Source organism: Bombyx mori, chromosome 2 (genome assembly GCF_030269925.1).
Source record: "Bombyx mori chromosome 2, ASM3026992v2".
Lineage (NCBI taxonomy): Eukaryota > Metazoa > Arthropoda > Insecta > Lepidoptera > Bombycidae > Bombyx > Bombyx mori.
Genome location: NC_085108.1, coordinates 4877706 through 4886275, shown reverse-complemented (window position 1 = coordinate 4886275; position 8570 = coordinate 4877706). Strand labels below are relative to the sequence as shown.

The 8570-nt window shown below is 36.9% G+C and overlaps 2 long non-coding RNA genes across 2 annotated transcripts; one reads left to right on the top strand and one right to left on the bottom strand.

The window, feature by feature from the left end:
• Positions 1-4132: 4132 nt before the first annotated feature.
• Positions 4133-5452, top strand: LOC134200119 (uncharacterized). Its single transcript, XR_009974884.1, has 3 exons — positions 4133-4595; positions 4678-4909; positions 5014-5452. It is a non-coding gene; the product is annotated as an uncharacterized LOC134200119 (long non-coding RNA).
• Positions 5450-6869, bottom strand: LOC134200120 (uncharacterized). The gene is made up of 3 exons (XR_009974890.1): positions 6435-6869; positions 6043-6194; positions 5450-5727 (listed from the first exon to the last, which is right to left on the bottom strand). It is a non-coding gene; the product is annotated as an uncharacterized LOC134200120 (long non-coding RNA).
• Between the last annotated feature and the right edge of the window lie 1701 nt (positions 6870-8570).

Below are 8570 nucleotides of genomic sequence, written 5' to 3'. Positions count from 1 at the left end.
ATAAGCAATAAAAAAATATATATATATATATCAACTTAACGCAAACATCGCCACCTACCTAGAGTCATTTTCTGTAGCGGTTTGACTCTGCCCCTGGCATTGCTGAAGTCCATGGGCGATGGTATCCACTCACTATCAGGTGGGCTGTATGCTCGTCTGCCTAAAAGGGCAAAAGTCATGTAGTCTAAGTTTGAACGTCACGCAACGGCTACCCCACTCTTCACACTGGAAAGCATTTATGCTTTACGGCAGAATTAATGAGGATAGTGATACCCGAGTGAGCTCGTCGGCATCGGCAAATGCACATGCGAGCTTTATTTTATTCTACCATGATATTCTTTCACCGTGGAAACCGTTCAGGGAAATCGGTATTGGGGTCATAGCGGCATTATATCGTATATCATGGTATTCTTATTATGATTTCGCATTCATCAGCTCACAGCAGTAAGTTCTTCTTCCATTGACTAAAACTTTTTTTCCTTTATTACATCGTTTCAAATTTTTTCGTCTGTGTGTTGCATGTCGCGTGACGGTCGAATCGCGGAGTAGGGATAAAGTGAAAGGCGCTCGGCAGAGCAGCCAAGGCCAATATGGCGGCGCCTGTAGTTCGCAGCAGCTGACCGTGTAGTGTATAGATTATTACTTATTTGTGCCAGTGCTCCACGCTATTTTGTTTTTGTTTTTGTCAGTGTTTAATGTAAATGTTGTTTGTCAGAGTTAAATGTTTATAATGTGAAAAAAAGTTTTACTTTTACCGTGGTTTCATAAAACCACACAATCCTTTTTTTTTGCTAAAAGCTAGTCCACATTATCCTAAAACCGGAGAAGTAAGTATAGAGGGATAGGGAACCGCTGTCAAAAGTCCATGCAGATACTCAGCCGCTTAAAAAATGACTCTATGTCAGCTAAAAGGCGGTAGGACCTCTTGTGAGGTGGTAGGACCTCTTGTAATGGTGGAAGGACCTCTTGTGAGTCCGCGCGTGTGGGTACCGCCACCCTGCCTATTTCTGCCGTGAAGCAGTAATGCGTTTCGGTTTGAAGGGTGGGGCAGCCGTTGTAACTATGCTTGATACCTTAGAACTTATATCTCAAGGTGGGTGGCGCATTTACGTTGTGGATGGCTATGGGCTCCAGTAACCACTTAAAACCAGGTGGGCTGTGAGCTCGTCCACCCATCTAAGCAATAAAAAAACAAAAAAAAAAAACTCTCACCATAAAAACTGATGGTAGAGAATATTCCAGATCACTTTGGATGGGTATTCTTATTGCAAAGCTATTCCGTACTCTGATTTTAACAATACAATACAGCATTGTGTCTTTAACGTTTTGTTTGAATGAGCATAAGTGATGATGGTTTTAATTCATTTGAGTAATGTTCTAACATCAAGTATTTTATGAATTCAACTGTCGCTTCCAGCCAAATACTAACAAAACGAGAACCTGTATACTTTTTAATTACAATACTTCTTATATATTTTTCAATAGATATACTTAGTCCTAAGCCTAATTGGATTGTTTTTCTAATACTCATGTAGGTTCGTGGTTTTAACGTATAGAAAGTTATGTTTTTTTGGATATGAACTGTTTTAATAATTTATCTGAATTTTTTTAAGGCGGTTTTCGAAATTTCGTATATTTCAAAAACAACAAAGGAACTTCATTATATCATTAGATCTTTATCTTTTTTAACCGACTACATAAAAGGAGGAGGTTCTCAATTCGACTGTATTTTTATTTATGTTTGTTACATCATAACTTTTGACTTTGGGTGAATCGATTTTGATGATTCTTTTTCATTAGAAAGCTGACGCTTCCCGTGTGGTTTTAATGGAATTTAGTGCAGTTCTGATAATGATATCCATGAGAAAACCATATAATATGTCTTAAATTTGCATTAAGTACGTGCGCGACAAATAGATGAATAACTCAATAGCTCAATATCACGCCAACCGATTTCGATGATTATTGTTTTTAGTGTATTATTTTGTTTTGGAATATCTTTTTTTTTTCTATTTGAAGTCGGTTTTTATTAAAGCATATCTATTTACAATTATCTAGATTTGTTGTCGCCGTATGCTTCTGACTACATACCTCTTAATAGGGCGCATTATGCATTTGCGTGCAAAACTTGGGAAAATCTTTTTGGGTACTGGCTTATTCAAAACAATCTCTGAAATAAATAAAATTTGTCTACCTTCGTCGTTGTGGCTTATAAGCTAAAAATAACTCGATTGGACGATTAATCCTTTACAAGCAACGTGCTACCTCGGACTTGCAGACGCCAAATGTAGCGTGCCGAACAAAAATATGTGTCTTAATATTTTCACGGAAAATTTTAGGATCTTATTTAGCAAGTTTAGTTTTTTACTGGTGGTAGGACCTTTTGTGAGTCCGCGCGGGTAGGTACCACCACCCCGCCTATTTCTGTTGTGAAGCAGTAATTCATTTCGGTTTGAAGGGTGGGGCAGCCGTTGTTACTCTACTGAGACCTTAGATCATAATATGTCTCTAGGCGGGTGGCGCATTTACTTTGTACATGTCTATGGGCTCCAGTAATCACTTAACACCAGATGGGCTGTGAGTTCGTCCACCCATCTAAACAATAAAAAAAAATAAAAAAAGTTTTTCTGAGAGAGGAGTCTATGATCCAAGCTGCTTCACACCCCCATGTCACTACTTACTCATTATTCCACCGTCGTTATAATCGCGGTAGGTGTGATTGGTTAGCCTCCATGAATTGTTATTACCGTCTTTGTTATTTGTGGCCCGACACAAACACGCACTGCTGTCTTCAGAAACCCTGAAGAGGAAACAGCTCTTCAGGGTTTCTGTGGCCTAATAGGTCAGACGCCTGGTGTAATTGTAAGTTGATGACACTATGCCGAAATTCAAATTTGGAGGTAGGTAAAATTCCTTAAAACAAATACAGAAGACAATGTTACGTGTACCTTTACCTATTGACAATGTTCATAATATGCACCGTTATAGTCTATAGTAGAGAAGGAAAGCCCGCCACAGGTCATCGTTCTCGTCGAACCCGTCGCTTGCGGCGAAGTGCTCGGCGAGTAAATTAGCCCACAGACACAGCCCACTGAGTATCTCGCCGGATCTTCTCAGTGGGTCGTGTTTCCGATCCGGTTGTAGATTCAGCGAAGCACTTCTCTTGTTAGGATTAGTGTTAGAAACGTCGGCAGGTTTAAGCCCCGTGAGCTCACTTACTTGTTAGGGTTACGCTGAAATGACCTCTCAAGGCCATCAGCATAGGTAGGAAAACAAAAATCAGCTGCCCCACCCTTCAAACCGAAACGCATTACTGCTTCAGGGCAGACATAGTTAGGATGGTGGTACCTACCCGTGCGGACTCACAAGAAGTCCTACCACCAATGATTACGCAAATTATAATTTAGCGGTTTTGGCATCTATGCTGTAATATAAAAAAAAAAAAAACTTAAAGGAACCAGTAGATGTCGGTTTAGCTCTTAGCGTCATTTCAATAGTTCGAAACGCTACACTAATCCTGTCATACTCCATACGTAGGTAAGTTTGGTTTTGGCCCTGTTTTGGGTAGGATCCTAATTACGTTCACGTCAACCAGGTGAAGTGGGTATAATGCGTAATTACCTACGAAAATACCTTACTACCTGAACTCACTCGTATTGAACTCGAATATTTTCCGAAGCCTCCGCAGCTCTGGAGTACTTAGTCGGCTTTTCCAGCACCTATCGCAAATAAACCTCTCCTCCTAAATCGTACCCAAAGTTTCTAATCAAAACCCTACTGTGGCAGTGGGTCATAAAAAAATAACCACGGTTGCAATTCATCACACTTCTTTTTTATTCTACCTATTTACCAGGAGCCTCAAAGGTTTATTTGGGTTAGATTAGACTTGCACGCGAGCTCGTGGGCCTAGTTTTAGAGATTTATATTTGTCATAGCAAAAGTAGTGTCTTACTGAATCTACCACCGGATCAGAATCGCGACTCACTGAAAAGATCCGACGAGTAACTCAGTGGATTGTATCTGTGGGTTAACTTTTACGAATTGGCCCTTTAACGGCCGTTTTCAATAACGTATCTGAGTTTTCGGATAGATAGCTATCTCCGAATATCAGCAAGAGCGTATCCATCCTTAGTTTGCGTTTCACAATCACGGATAAGTGCTATCTCTCTTTAACCAACAGTAGATAGCTTCTTCCCTCCGATTTATCCGAGCCTCTTGATACGTTTCGTTCTACTACAAATACGAAACAACATCAGGATCAAGACTTATTTTATTTTATTCTAAATTATAACTATAATTTAACCAGCATATTGTAGACTATCATAAACACATTTGTTTATAACAAAAAGTAATAAAAACATATGTAGATTTTTTTAAATTGGACGTATTGCTATTTTTATCCTAGTCGAAATTATGAAACGAAACGTTTTGACAGTCCGTTTGCCAATAAGCAGTGATCAGTTTCTTTTGTTTGTTTTTCTATTGTTTACCTACTATATTAGATGATGACTTACCTCCAAAACGCTTTAAAACTTTCGTTTATAATTCTAAGTGTGTTTATAATTAAAGAGCTACAGTGAAATAAAATGAATTCTGTAAGTATCTATGAACTACATTGATAATAATAATTTTACTTTGAAAACTTTGAGTTAAGTTTAGAAAATATATCTTTTTCAGTCAAGAAAGGCAGCACCCATGACAAAAGATGAGACGATGATTCTAGCAGAACTTGTGGCGGCGAAAAAACAACAACTGCCACAAACAATAAATTGAAGGAGCAGGCTTGGCAAACCCTTGTAAATGATTTTAATTCGTCGATTCGTCGTTTCCCACGAACTCCATCGCAGCTTCGACTAAAATGGGAAAACTTAAAGAACGCTACGGCAACATAAGAAACAACCTTAGTAAGGTTAGTATAATTAGTTGATTGTTTGTCTCTAATAACACATTGATAAACATGATTTTTTCTTCAGGTTGCTGTAGTATTTGAAATAATTATGCTCTTTGTTACAGGCTGGAGGTGGTAAGGATTGCAGATGAAATTTTGGATAAAGCATGCACATTGTTGTAGGTCACATATAATATTTTTAACACTTTTACAGCCAAGCGGAAACAAGTTGGAAGAAAAGAAATGCAAGGCTAGCATAGGGACAATGCATTAGCAGAATATTTAATAGCAAAAAAGAGACTTGACTTGGAAAATAAAGAAAAGGAGATTGTTGTAGCAAAAGTTAAGTTAGATTTAGATAATTTAAAAAATTAAAAATTAAATTTCATTAATTAAGTAGGCAATAATATTAATTAATAATATTAAATTTCATTAATTAAGTAGGCAATAATAATTTTATGTTAGATAGTTTTTTAAGTATATGTACAAATTCTAAATTAAATATCTTGCATGTACTAACTACCATGTAATTATCATTTTGGAAAATAAAAAATAGTCAAATTATCTTTGGAGTTTATTTTATAAATTATCTTTGGAAGCAATTATTTATAAGTACATAGTTGTATTTCAGATGTAAGTTTTGAAAAATTGTTACGAACAATTATATTATTTTCCTGTAATGTATCTGCGACTGAAATTTCTGATTCTAATTCTTCTAAATTCATACTTCTGACGATATTATGCAGCATGGCAGCTATAATAACAGCTTGCATATTTTCTAGTTTTAATCTACTTTTCAATGATATACAGGGAGTCTTCTTTTACAAACACCAATGCATCTGAAAATTATACATTATTCGCTTAAATTATTTTACAATACAGTATAACAAGCTCTTAACTAAAAAAAAATATTACCTCTCTATAGTATTTCTTGTTTTAATATGTGATTCATTTTAAATCGTTCCGATTGAGTATGTGGGTTAATTAATCACGTTAAAAGATAGGGTTGTGGGGATAGCCTCTATCGGCAAGCAAATAGCAATTTCCAAGTCCACCTTGTTATCAATGTTCTCTTGATATGTAGATAATTTATTATAATAGTGTCATATTAAATTCATATAAACACCTAAATATATAATATAAATAAGAAATACCTTTTCAATCGGAATGGTTAATTATAGTTGTATCATGAGTAGACCCAGGCCATCAAGCAACAACATTTTGAAACATCAATGATGCATTGCACACAAATTACACATTCAAAATACTCTTTTTCTATTTCTAAATTCCTCTCCTATATTTGAATCTGTAACAAATATAAAATGTAGAGGTATCAGTGTGTAATAAGAATGAAGGTAAATAGCCTACCAGGTTATTGTATTAGTATATGAATGTCATTTAGGGCACCATGGGAATCCAGCAGTATTATAGAATTCCTGTTGAGTGTGATTTTGTAACACAACAAAAATTAGGTATAATTTTGCTATTGCTATAAACAAATATAAGTTGTAATAACGAGTACTTTTATGGTTAAAATTTATCTTACCTTTTTGACGTTACACTCAAATATGGTCTCATTAAATTAATCAATTCATTCACAACACCTTTGCTCAGAAATCTATAGTCAAATTCGTAATTATTGATCTTCGCCATGTAATTCAGACGATCTTTATTTTCCTAACCATATGATATCGGCCTCACTATCACTATCTGCATCACAATCCATTATCATTTGAAATAATTCCATATCACTATCATCACTGCTACAATAGGCCAATATGAAGAGAAACAATTATTAAATTATGGCGATTTACTTTCGAAAGATAAACATGTAACCGGCCGATTTTGACAGATAAGCGAATGCCCATACTAGAGATAGCGCCGCCTACCGGAGAGTTACTTAAAACTCATATTGAAACGGAAGTAAGCACGATTTGTATGAGCGTTCTATCTTTAGCAGGCTATCCGTCCTCCCGACGATGGATAGATAAGTCCGATAGGAACTGCTGCCCGTCGATAGGTTATTGGAACGTAAGTAAGGACAAAAATATAGATTTGTCTATCTTTAATAACCGAAACTAGGGATAGATAGGTTATTGAAAACGGCCGTTAGTCGCATTCCACTAGAACGGCGACATCATCACTTTAATATTCAGTCTAAGATCTAAGTACAATCGACAACAAAAGGTACTAAGGTAGTAATCAGGGGTGCCGCCATATTCGCCGATCACTCAGGAAGAAACCTAAGATACGGTTGCCATGGCGACCCTCCCTCGCATGTGTCGACAAACGAGCGTCTCACTCATTAGGGAATGTTTACGGCTCGTGATCACTTTAGGGGCAGACAGAGATAACACTGTTCGAGAAAATATTTTGTTTTCTTAATTTTTTCGTAAACTACTTCGGCTACTGTCGGCGCAGCCCTATTTAGTTAACTAAGATTGGTTATAGTTAACTGTTTCCTTAATATTACAGTTGTTGGTTAGCTGTTATAAGTCCAACGCAAGCGTACAATTGTTTAAGACAGTATTCAAGAAAATTAATGAACAAATTACCCCCTTTGCTCTACTACAAATACGTGCAATTTTTGTCATACAACTCCCATAGACACAGCCCACTGAGTTTCTCACCGGATCTTCTTAGTGGGTCGCGTTTCCGATCCAGTGGTAGATTCTGCGAAGCACTGCTCTTGCTAGGGTCAGTGTTAGCAACACTCCGGTTTGAGCCCCGTGAGCTCACTTACACGTCAAGGAGAAGCTGAAATAGCCTATCAAGGCTATCAGCATAGGTAGGAAAATAAAACACATACACACAAGATATTCCAACTCGAGCAGCCGAACGGAGTGGACCTTTCTGGAGTAACTCCGTCATCTATAATAATAACAATAGCCGGGAACAGATCACACACGGTCATCTAGCCTCAATTTAGGATTCCCTGTGTTACGGTGTGTACTAGAGACTGACAAACATACTTATATATGTTTTAAATATATAGTAAATATATAGCAGTGGGGTCCTCACATATGCAAGTTAGCGAGTAGGCTTAGTTCTGCAGCGTTTGCGGTAAAAAAAATACGAATGTATATTAATGAAGATACGGCACGCCTGGTTTATTTTAGTTATTTTCATAGTGTTATGTCCTATGGCATTTTGCTATGGGGCAATGCTGCCGATGTCGAAACGATTTTCATCCTGCAGAAGAGGGCTATTCGTGCTATTTATAATATGCACCCGAGGGAATCCTTGAGGGACAAGTTTAAGGAAATCAAAATTCTAACTTTAGCGTCCCAATACATTTTTGAAAATTTATTGTACGTGCGTAAAAACATTGAAGAATTCCCCAGAGTCTGCGATTTGCACAATGTGAACACTAGGAACAAACATAGGCTTGCGTTGCCGGCGGCTCGAATTAAGAAAATAAGCAACTCTTTTAGGGGGCTGGGTGTACAGCTTTTCAACAAGATCCCACTAAACGTTCAACTACTACCTGTTCATAGATTTAAGAAAACTGTTAAGGAACGTTTGTGCAACAAGGCATATTATAAAGTTAAGGATTATTTACTAGATGGCACTACGTGGGAATGAGGCGCTCGCTCCTGGCCTTTTCATTTCTCATTATTATTATTATTTTTTTTAATTGTATTTTTTTGACTTGTTTTTTCTTTTATTGTGAATATTTCTA